This window comes from Odocoileus virginianus, chromosome 19, assembly GCF_023699985.2.
Source record: "Odocoileus virginianus isolate 20LAN1187 ecotype Illinois chromosome 19, Ovbor_1.2, whole genome shotgun sequence".
NCBI lineage: Eukaryota > Metazoa > Chordata > Mammalia > Artiodactyla > Cervidae > Odocoileus > Odocoileus virginianus.
Window position 1 is genome coordinate 27,485,416 of NC_069692.1, and position 12,200 is coordinate 27,497,615.

Genomic DNA, 12,200 nt, shown 5'->3' on the forward strand with positions numbered 1-12,200 from the left:
ATTTTGCTTTGACCTAGTCACCCAAGCTAGGTCCATTAAACATCACTATCACCTAGGACCTTTCATTCCATCACTATTCAGCCTCACCAGGTCCTATCCATATTACTCTCTTTTTAATTTTTTTTTTATTAGTTGGAGGCTAATTACTTTACAATATTGTAGTGGTTTTTGTCATACATTGACATGAATCAGCCATGGACCATATTACTTTCAAATTACACAAAATACTATGATTTCAAGTTTAATTTTTTTTCAGTCATTATCATTGTAAAATCTTTTCCCTGTATACCAGAAATGTGGCATAATTCCAACATTTTGCCTATTATTCAATACTAGTGCCATATAAGATTTCAAGCACACATTTGGAGTTCTTTATACTTTAATTTGATGTTACCTGCAGTGATCTTTATGACAGTCTTATACCAACTCCCTTGACTTATAGAATAAGAGCATAACAATGAAGGAAGCTTTCTGCAACTACCCCTGAAAGGGAAAGTCTACATTTAATTAAAAGTACACTCTCCTTTCCACTAGAAGTTTGGATGAGCATCTGACAGTAATAGAATTCTCAGTGTGTTAAAATTCGGATAACCCTACAGGAAAACAAACACAATAGCTTTTGAGGGCCAGGGAAGAGACTTATCAGAACCAGGGACATTTAACAGTTAATATAAGGCTATGTAAAGCTTTTTTATCTCTTGGATTTCCCAAGAAGCCATTGTAGCTAAATAGCAGGTCTTTATTCTGAATGACACAGATTACTGGAAATAAATATCCAATTGCCTCCAATTATATAGAATTGGTGAAGAGCTAGAGATTTAAAAATAACTAAAATATTATTTTGGCTTCTAGAAATCTAGTATAGGAAATCATGATTTTTTTTTTTTTTTAAATTAGTTTGCTTGAGAAATGAAGTCACTGAAGGATTCTTCTAAATAGCAGATTTTCCCTGCTTTTAAAATATGGCTCACTTTGTAAAACTTTGGTTTTATAAAAAAAAATAAAATGAGATCTGTTGATATATTAAGAGAAATTGATAATGCAAATCAAGTTCTGTTATGGTCAAAATTACTTTTTTTTCTCAATTTAGTTGACAGTCAATACAGTTGATGTTTTCATATTCAATGCAATTGGGATCAAATCTTTTTCTATATATTTTTTTAACCAAGGTATGATTGATTTACAATATTCCCCACTGGCTCAGCAGGTAAAGAATCTGTGGGTTCAATCCCTGGGTCAGGAAGATCCCCTGGAGGAAGAAATGGCAACTCAGTCCAGTATTCTTGCCTGGAAAATCCCATGGACTGAAGAGTCTAGTGGGCTACAGTCCAAAGGGTTGCAAAGAGGGACACGACCGAGCAGGAGCACAGACAAGGCCCATTGACAGCATCATACAGGTTTCAGGCGTGCAATACAGTGATTCACAATTTTTAAAGATTATGCTCCATTCACAGTTACTGTAAAACATGGACTATATTCCCTGTGCTGTATGATATATTCTGTAGCCTATTTATTTTATATATAGTAGCTTGTTCTTCTTAACCTCCTACCCCATCTTGTCCCTCCCCAATTTTTTAAATTATATTAAGAGTTAAATCAGAGACTCACAAAAAAACAATAAATACTAACCTTATACATTGTATTTGATGATATGTCAGTGAATGACAATTTCTCTGTTTCTGATACAGGGCCAAGGCCTCTTGTCTCAGAGTGAACCTCTTCCTTCTGAAGTTCCCAGTGTCTTTCCTGCATACATCCTCCCACATTGCAGTGCTTTTCAGTCCAAGAAAGGTGAAGGCAAAGTCCTTCTAGACTTATACATTCCTCAATATTTTTTAATTGTTTCACCCACATCTATTTCAATTATAGGATTTTTTCCAACTAGTATTTATCAAGTCTTACCAAAAATTTCTACTTGGTTTTAATGGAACCAAGTCTTAATACTTATATTTCATTGGTTTATATAATATTTAATTAAATTACATGATTCCAACTAGCACCATCAACTTCGGGAACACATACAAACATCTTTTGGTAAGCATAAAATCAAAAAATAAAAAGCAGAAAGTCTCAAGGAATATCAGAGAAGGGTCAAATAGAGAAGCATGGGAGTAAAATGTGTGTTTACAGCAACTATACTCCAATAAAAATTTCTAAAAAAGAATGCTATGGATAAACCATGGTTTATTCAAGCAGTCTCCTTTTGATGAATAATGAGTTTCTAATTTGGAGTTATTATAAACAATGCAATAAACATCTTTGGACTTTTATTCTTGAATAAAAAAGTCAGTTTGTTTACAGAGGACAAGAAGAATATGAAGACACACAGCAAGCTGATTGAGGTTCGTTAACAACATTTCTAGGTGGTCAGTCAATAATTGAATTTTTCTAAATCACCCCATTTGGGATAATAAATTGTTTTGAAGCAACCGATAATGTAAAGTATATCCAAGAAGATGCTGTGATTTTAAAATATTATTCATTTTTTCATATTGCCCACATTTCTTCTCAACTATGAAAAATGATTTTTAATAACTAGTAAACTGGAAATATTGACTCCATAAAATAAACATTCTAAAAAACAAAAGAGTGTACATAATACAAAACTATAAAGCCTATGCTTAGTTAAGAGAGTTATCACACAAAAAATATGTCCTTGTTTTCACTGGTAGAGGTAGAGTCATGAGATGCCTTCATTGGCTTTAACAACAAATAGTTACTAGCAGAACTCAAAGCAGAAGCAAGATGTTTCTTAAAGTGCTAGCTGAGACTTGAATCAACAATGGTGCTGATAGTAGTTTTTAAAAACTTAAATTATGCTTTTAATACACAAGGAATCAGGGCTCATGGTTAAATTAAAAAGAAATGAATATTGCTTACAATATCACAGCAGCTTTGTTGCATTGCTCTTCAGATAGATGGCCATGAGATTATCTGGTGTGCCCCGTTCGTAAATCTTCAACAGAAGGCTTTATACCTGAACAGTTTAGGTGGGTTTATTATTCCTAGCTACCAAGTAACACCAACAAAATGATCACTGTTAACCATTACTCTGTAGATTCTTGAGTCCATCCAAGTATCATTTTTAAATGACAGCCTATTGTAAACAGTCTTATAACCCACTTTTTTCAACTATTACTGGAAACATTTTCCCATGTCTGTTTCATCTTTAATTGCTCTGTGTATGTACAGTCGCTCAGCATGTCCGACTCTTTGTGACCCTTTGGACTGTAGCCCACCAGCCTCCTCCGTCCATGGGATTCTCCAGGCAAGAACACTGGAGTGGGTTGCCATTTCCTCCTCCAGGGGATCGTCCCGACCCAGGGATCGAACCCATGTCTCTTGTATCTTCTGCACTGGCAGGCAGATTCTTTACCCCTGAGCCCCCTGGGATGTATGCTCATTCACTCAGTTGTGTCTGACTTTGCGACACCATAATTGTAACTCTGTCCCTGGAATATCCTGAACCTCAGATTCAAATTGCTAACTGTCCATAGCATTCTTATAATAGTTAAAAAATACATTAATGACAAATTTAAAGATTAATAAGGCATGAATATGCACTTTAGAATATTCTATTGAGCCCGCTGAGATAGAGTATTCTAAAGTGTAGAGCATAAAGTATATCATACCATGCTTTATTAATCATCAAACTTACAATACTTTAAAACTATTATACCGAATGCTGTGTGCAATTAGCAAGTCGAGTCTAAAGTTCAGGAGCATTCAGTTCATGGAAAGTTACAATCCCTAGAAATCTTATCTAACTTACTAATTTTATAGGGGAAAAAAGCTGACACAGACAGAGTAATTTTCTTTTGATCCTAGCTACGGGTGCCAGGTCCACAATATCTTATCTGCCAGTCTTCAATCCAAAAAGCTCTGAAAATTGAAAGTTGTTTCACTTCTGTACTCCCATTACCATGTATCTACTCTCACCACCAAGATACTACAATGGTCTTCTAATTGCTTTCTCCATTTCTAGTTTCACTAGAATTTTTGTCAACATCACTGCCGCTGGAATTAGTGCTCTGAATCACAGCCGTCCTGTGGCCCTTCCCTGGCCCAAACCCATGCACAGCCCCTACTGCTGCAGACCTAAGGCTGTCTGTCTGTTGTTTCTGCCTCATTACTGAAATGTTATGCTGTTTTCTGATGCAGAAACACTAATGTTTGAATCAGAACAATTCACTGCCTGGATGTGCATCAATATTACCCCTCTAAATTCTCGGAAGTCCCAAAGTCCAAATCACATCTGGCCCTGAGGGATGCAGATAAAGGGGTGAGACCTACATCAGGGTCAATTCCAGAGCCAGATCACTCTCCTCAGTTGGTCCCTGGGCCTGTGACTCTGTCAGTCAGTCAATTCCGTCGCTCAGTTGTGCTGACTCTTTGTGACCCCATGGACTGCAGCACGCCAGGCCTCCCTGTCCATCACCAACTCTGGAGTTCACCCAAACTCATGTCCATTGAGTCAGTGATGCCATCCAACCATCTCATCCTCTGTCGTCCCCTTCTCCTCCCACCTTCAATCTTTCCCAGCATCAGGATCTTTTCAAATGAGTCAGTTCTTCATATCAGGTGGCCAAAATATTGGAGTTTCAGCTTCAGCATCAGTCCTTCCAATGAATATTCAGGACTGATTTCCTTTAGGATGGACTGGTTGGATCTTCTTGCAGTCCAAGGGACTCTCAAGAGTCTTCTCCAACACCACAGTTCAAAAGCATCAATTCTTTGGCGGTCAGCTTTCTTTATAGTCCAACTCTCACATCCATACATGACTACTGAAAAAACCATAGCTTTGACTAAATGGATGTGTATTAATAAAATGACTGACCATGGTTCAACAAAGATACTAGTTGAAGTCAGTTATAAAGTTGGAATCCTTTCTCTTCTTATGTAAACTTAAAAGTCACAAATAATTTTTAAACAGTAAGATACTTAGCCACACATTATCTAGGCAGAACAATAAATGAAAATAATACTTCTTTAATACTGCTCAACTGATTTGAAGACAGGGACAATAGAATGGCTTTGCCATTTTTTTTTTTTTTTTTTTGCTAGATTGAAAAAGATTCTGATATGCTGGGATATAATACTGCTCTTAATATATGCAAATCAAAGAGAGATATGGTGGGTTTAGAATGATACATTGCACATGGGCCCACAAATTCATTGACCACTGGGAGTTAAGATGCCTGCTCCTGACTGCCTTGTGGTGAAGAGAACAGCCAGCAGCCAGTTCTCATCCTTCCTCCTCGCCCTCATGTCATCTCCACTTCCCCTTCCTCAGCCCACTGGAATCAAATCTGCACACAACACAATCCTCGTCTTCCGGGGAAGCTCAAAGGCCTGCTGGCATAAGGCTCCCTTCAAAGCATCCCCTGGAAGTCTGTGTGGGATGAGAGTATTGAAACCATCCCCTTTCCAGAGAAGGGCTAAATCCACCCCACCATGTTTCTGTTCTCATTTACTCAGGGCTCCTGACACAAATGGTTAGAAGGTTGTCCCAGAGGTCCCCCACGCAGACGGCACCGCAGACGGCAGGAGAAGCTACTCACACATCTGGGTAAAGGCTTCCAAACAGAACACTCTGAAATCTGGTTATCCGGTCTTGAGTTTTATTAGAACTGGGCTACAGAGAAAAGATTCACTGCGGGACTAACTTTGTGGGACAGAAGAGGGAACTGTTCCTTCTCTCTGCTTCCCCTCTGCACTGGAGCAATACCCAAACTCTACGACAAAGCATAGGAGGGTTGTGCGTGGGGAATATGAATCCCTTAGTTGCAGAGGAGGCCCGCAGTTGTGTGCTGTACTTGAGTCTAGTGAGAGCCAAGAAGGTCACAGTTCCCAGAACTGCCTCCTTTAGAATCTGAAACCTTGATTAGACACATATATTCGTCCCCAAAATATGCCTGCAGTATTTTGCTTCCTTTTAGATGATGAATTTACTCCTCACTTCTCTCCTCTTTTCCTGAACCCAAAGAAATAACTAAGAAGTATAATGTTGCTGCTGCTGCTAAATCACTTCAGTCGTGTCCGACTCTGTGCGACCCCACAGGCGGCAGCCCACCAGGCTCCCCCATCCCTGGGATTCTCCAGGCAAGAACACTGGAGTGGGTTGCCATTTCCTTCTCCAATGCATGAAAGAGAAAAGTGAAAGTGAAGTCGCTCAGTCATGTCTGACTCTTCGCGACCCCACGGACTGCAGCCTACCAGGCTCCTCCGTTCATGGGATTTTCCAGGCAAGAGTACTGGAGTGGGGTGCCATTGCCTTCTCCGAAGAAGTATAATGGAGAGCTTTTAATCGTGGTAGGTAAAGAAGATGGATGTCTATGACTTGGTGTGGACATAAAGGCAAAAGGCCCAGGCAAGGAAATCAGTGAATGGAACATACTGATAGTAGGTCACTAAAATACGCTCCACAAGAACTTCTTGGCGGTCCTGTGACTAAGACTCTGAACTCCCAATGCAGGGGCCCCAGGTTTGACCTCTTGTCAGGGAACTAGACCCCACATGCTGCAACCAAGAGTTCCCATGCTGCAACTAAAGATCCTTCATGCCCCAACAAAGATCAAAGACCCTGCTTGCTGGCATTAAGATCTGGAGCAACCACCCTCTGCAAAAAAAAAAATGCTCCACAAAAGCCTTCTCTCAGTGGTACTCAAAGTTTTCCACATATTAGAATGGTGTTGAGAGCAATAAAAAATTCTGATGATCAGGTCACAGCTCATACCAGTTAAATCAGAATACTGGCATTGGAGCTGGCACTAGTTTTTAAAGATCCTTGGTGGCTCAGCTGGTTAAAGAACCTGCCTCCCAATGCAGAAGAGGCAAGATATGCAGGTTTGATCCCTGGGTCAGGAAGATCCCCTGGAGAAGGAAATGGCAACTTGCTCCAGTATTCTTGCCTGGAAAGTTCCATGGACAGAGGAGCCCAGCGGGCTACAGTCCATGGGGCCAGAAAGAGTCAGATGTGAGAGAGTGTGCTCACACACAGACATACACACACACATACAGGTGGTTCCAATATGCTGCCAAGTTTGGGGACCAAATGCTTTACTTAGTCAGATGCCCACCTTTTAGATTAAATCTGCATTTAAAATCTTGTCTTCCTCAACCCTCCTCTGGCAAAGGAAATGTACCACGGTTGTGCAACATTCACAGGAATGGCATCTGAATGTATGGCTTGGGGTGATCATGGGTAAAAGACAATCTGTTGCTAAGATTAGCAAAGAACTGGGGCAATGAGGCCAAGGACATGAGTTCTGTACTCACAGGGATCCTTGAGGCTGGCTTGGGTCTGTGGCCACAGATTGTGTCCCTAATTTCAGTTATGGAGGAATACTGTGGCTGGGAAAGGAAACTACCATCAAGAGTATGGATGAGTAAATTTCAATGCAATACCCAATACCAGAAAATCAACTCAGAATTCTGCATTCTACTGAAAGTGGGTCAGTACTGTAATCTTCTTGTATTAATTTTTTTATCTTTATATTACTGTTCTTATCAAACTGTATTCTGGTCATAGTCTGAATGAAAAGATGACTATATGGTCATAGCAAGATACCTTCTTAATGTAGAAGGTTCACACCTATCAATGTAAATCATGATTGTTCAAAAAAACAGTCTGGAAAATTGTTTTCAGAATAAATATTTTGAAAGTAGCCAAACTTACTCCTTGGGATATGCCTGGTGCCTAGAACATAGACAGAGTCCAATATGTTTGTGAAATGAACAAACGATAAATATGTATGCCATAGGGCAAATTTTCAAATATCAGTAATGCCATCAATATTTACATAGATTAAAAAATATGGAGATTCTTGACATTTTAAGTTGAATCTAAATGTCCAATTATTTGCAAACTATATTTCAATGGTATAACTTTTCTGGAATGAAATTTAGCAATATATATGAAGAGCTTTAAAGATTTATAACCTTTGGTCAAATGATTATATTTATGGAGATATACTGACAAGAAAATAATTTGAAGAGTCAGATTCATGTAAACATATTAGTTTCAATATTATTTAGAATTATGACAAAGTGAAAACAGCCTGAATAGTCATATTTATAGAAATTGCCAAATATGTTATAATATGGCCACGTGATGAGTGTTATGCAGCCATTGAAACAGATTTTAAATAAACGTGGCATGAGAAAATGCGCATGATATACCAATGGATGAAAAAAGGAGGCTAACAAAACTACTATGATATGATTCCATTTGTATTCTTTTTTACAACTACTAAAAGTGTCCTGTCTTTTATGTAAAACAAAAACATCTAAACAATTAGAAGGGGATATATGAAAGTTGATTTCCAATTCTATTCCTCTAATTAGTCTTAATGAAGTCAGTAGTGTTGTCATAAATTACAATTAACTATAATCCCCATCTGACATGCACTCGCTGGTCCATATGTTGGACCTCTTAGTCAACCAAATGTAACAGCCTTTGAAAATTGATTTAGCTAAAAAATAGGCAACAGACACAAAATGACAACCACCTAGGAAATCTGAAAAGATAATCGTTAAAAGCAAATTGAGGGGGAGGTGGAGGGAGGGAAAGAGGAAGAATTGCATTAAATCTGTTTTCCAATTTTCCTCCTTCCTTCAAGCATAAGTTAATCCAATCACAGCCCATAAATAGCTTAGAGAAATTTTTTAAGGTGAAAAAACATACACAGGCATTGGAAGCCAATTCCTTATTTCCTACTCTCCTCACTAAGGCAACTCTTTCCAGTGAAGTCAGGCAACCAGTTAAGAGTGTAGCTCACAAGAGTGTATTTTTTATCCAGCAGAAATATTTAGCTTGGCTGTCTGCCAGAGAATGCTGGAAGAACAGACTGAATTAGGGGATTTACCTTCCACGTGTTTGGCACGCGTCATTTGGAACATCTGAGAAGCTGGTCGCTCTTTCTCCGTGGCATCCAAGCAGTAGAGAGGACTGCCAAACCATCGGAAGAGTAATGTCACTATTATGGAGTAAGATAGAGCGTCATCTGAATTTATAAGTGGAGCACTTTACTCTGCTTCCAGTTTGCTTTTCTAGTCGTGACTGATAAAATAATAAAAGGCTAGCCTCTAATTATTGTGATAGATAGCTATCTATCACCATTGTAAGAATAACCCTGTAATAGTTTCCCTAAATTCTAAAGGTGCTTCCATTTCTTTCTTCTTAACATCACTTTAGAGTTGTATGAGTCTATAAACAATTTTTGATAACCATGATTTCAGAAAAAGCTCTGCATCATAAGGCAATTTTAGCACCTTCATATATACATTCTGAGGAACTGTGATTTTATTTCTTTTAAATATAGACATTATTGGGAGTTATATATAATCAAGTTACTGATTTAAGTTTTTTTTTTAATTGGTTGGATCCTATGCCAAGCAACTCAACATTTAGTAGACTCTAGCTGCCAGAAGTGAGTCTACTGTCATCTCCCTCATTGTAGGAGGAAGGCTGGGTGACCTGCCACAGGTGGCAGCTGGCAGCTGAGCTGGTGCCAGATCTGGAGTATTTATTCCCACATGCTGTGCGCTCTTTGCACCCGTGCCACACAGCACAGAGATCAGTGAGTGACGGGAAGTCCCTTGCAGTTGAAGAAGGCTCTGTCCATGCTGACATAATAATAGTCAAAAGAGGGGGACATCCCACAGTTCTCAAATAGAGAACATTTGTCAAGCACCAGTTCCTCAAGAACCTGTCTGTTCTCATCAGGAAATAAGCTAGAGAGCATAATGTTCATCTTTTTGTAGGGAAAGAAAATGGCTGTTTATCTTTTCTTTGCAGGAGGTGCTATGAGGCTATCATTGCATCTAGAGCTGGAAAGATTATCCCAAGACTGCATGATGTTTCCAGACAAGGGGGTCCATCTCTTGACCCAAACCCCCAACTCAACATATCTGGGAAATAACAATATTCAATTGTTTGACTATGGATGGGAATGAGGAAACTTAATCAGGATTTTCAAAAGTAAATGAAGTGGGCGAGATTTCCATAAATACAAATTTAAATGAATGCTTTATGAAATACAATTTACATGAAAACGAAGGGAGAAGAATATACACACTGCACACAGGCATACACAGGGAAGGCTACACAAGAGGCTCTACCTCTGGGGAGAACTGGGTGGCTGCCTGTGTTTGCAGAGTTTTCATTGTACATGTTTGGCACCTTTTGAATTCTGAACCATGGGACTGTATTTACTCATGCAAAATAGATCAAATATTATATGTATGTATATATAGTTTTATATTTAAAAATGTTGCTGAAGATATGCTAAATCTTGATTCAGGGCAATTTGACAGACTTACACATTTTTTAAATTACAGTAAAGTATATAAAACAATTTATTTAAGTGTATAATTCAGTGACATTGATTACAGTCACACAGTTGTACAACCATCACCGCTACCTATTTCCAAAAATTTTCATCACCTGAAATAGAAACTCTTCATCTATTAGACAATAACTCCCAATCCCCACCCCCCATCCCACTCTTCCCCCTTCCCAGCCTCTGGTAACCTCTCTCCTACTTTCCGTCTCTACGAATTTGCCTATTCTAATTTCCCATATAAGTAAAAAGCAACAGTATTTGCCCTTCTGTGTCTAGCTTGTTTCACTATTTTACTTGCCATAATGTTTTCAGGGTTTATCCATGTGTAGTGTCTGTTGGAACTTCATTCCTGTTCATGACTGAGTAATATTCTGTTGTATGATATTACCACATTTTGTTTATCCATCTGTATATACCACTTTGCTTATTCATTTGTTGATTGACACCTGTTGTTTCTGTCTTTGGACTATTGTGAATAACACTGAACATCAACATACAAGTATCTGAGTCCCTGTTTTCAATTCTTTTGGGTATATATCTAGGAGAAGAATTGCTGTGTCATATGGCAATTCTGTTTAGCTATTTGAAGAAGCAAATTCATGTATGTACATTTTAGCACAGAAATTATAATTGTAGGAATTTATTCTAGGGAACTAATTGTGATGCTCCCAGGTAATTAGCTACTAGGTTATTGAACATAGCACTGTTTAGAAAATTGAAAAGTCAGAAACAAGCCAAATGATTAAGTCACATAGGATAGATTAAATGTATTATTTATAAGAGCAAAGTCCATGAGGTTGTTCAGGGTAGTGGTTAAGAGAATTGACCATGAGGGCATCCCGCCTGGGTTAAGATCTTGTCTCCACTATTTACATGCTGTCTGACTCTAGTCACATTAATGACCTTCTCTACTTCTCATATTCTTCATATGCAACATGGAAATAATAACTGTACTATATTTAGTGAGCAGTTGTAAAGACTAAACCAGTTAATGTACATAGAACATTTGGAAGAGAGCCTGGCACATACAATGTGCTTAATACATGTCCATACGTATGGTTAGGTTACAATAAGCTTGCCTTAATTTTATAATAAATAACTTTTACAGAAGATGTGTAAAAATGGAGGAAATACTTGGATTTATAGATGGCATTACAATAATGATTTTGGGTGGATATGTGTATGTATGTCCAAAAAATTGGAAATATATACACAAAATATTGAAAATTATAACTAAGTGGTGGAAATACAATTTGTTTTTCCCTGCATTTTTCAAGATTTTAAAAATCTTTAAAAATGAATATTACTTTTATATTTAGGGGAAAAAGTTAAAAATACTGGATAGGAGAGCTGTTTTTTGAATACCCATCACATTTTTTATTTGGATTCCTAAAATTAAACAGATTTTGCTGTCCTAGCTTCAGAAATTCTAGATTCCCCTTTGAAGAAGAATCACGAAGCAGAAAATTCTCCTTTACAAAATTGTCTACGATTAACATTCTATTTACAAATTTGTATTAAAATCTGTTAATCATCTTTGACAGTAAAGTTTTAAGACTCACTTGACCAAGCCACTCTCCTCAAGCTCCTGCCTGCCTTTTGACATGATCAGCTAGCTCCTGTCCTCAGTGTGATGAATTAAATGTATGACAGATATGACAGGTGAGGAGTGCGCGGAGGGGCTTAGCCAGCAGGGATAAAATAAAGCCCCCATTTAAGAACAAAGCCCCCACCAAAGCTTGCCTATTAATGACCATGTACAGAATCTCTTCATTTGTCCCATTTAGAAGGAGCAGGCAGAAACCATAGCCAATATGTGGTGAGGCAGGATGGCTGTTTCTCCAACAGCCTCCC